Raw genomic sequence first — 453 nt, forward strand, 5'->3', positions numbered from 1 at the left:
ACCCCTATATAAACCCATCTTCACTCCTTCATTTTCACACAACCTAAACACTACTTCTCCCCCTTTGGCCGAACCACAAAGCCATCTCCATCTCCTTCCTTTCTTCTTCTTCTACTCTCTTCTTTCTTCTTTTGCTCGAGGAGGAGCAAACCTTTTCAAGTTGGTGTGGTAAAAGCATTGCTTTTTGTTTTTCCATAACCATTTATGGCATCTAAGGCCAGAGAAACCTCTAGAAAGAGGAAAGGGAAGGCAAAAGCTTCCACCTCCGAGCCATGGGAGATGGAGAGATTCATCTCAAGGATGCATACTTTCCTCCACAAAACTATTGGGAGCAAATCAACACCTCCCTAGAAGAATTGAGTTCCAACATGGGACAACTAAGGGTGGAGCACCAAGAACATTCCATCCTCCTCCATGAAATTAGAGAAGATCAAAGAATCATGAGAGAGGAGC

This window comes from Arachis duranensis, chromosome 10 (assembly GCF_000817695.3).
Source record: "Arachis duranensis cultivar V14167 chromosome 10, aradu.V14167.gnm2.J7QH, whole genome shotgun sequence".
In the NCBI taxonomy this organism is placed as follows: Eukaryota; Viridiplantae; Streptophyta; class Magnoliopsida; order Fabales; family Fabaceae; genus Arachis; species Arachis duranensis.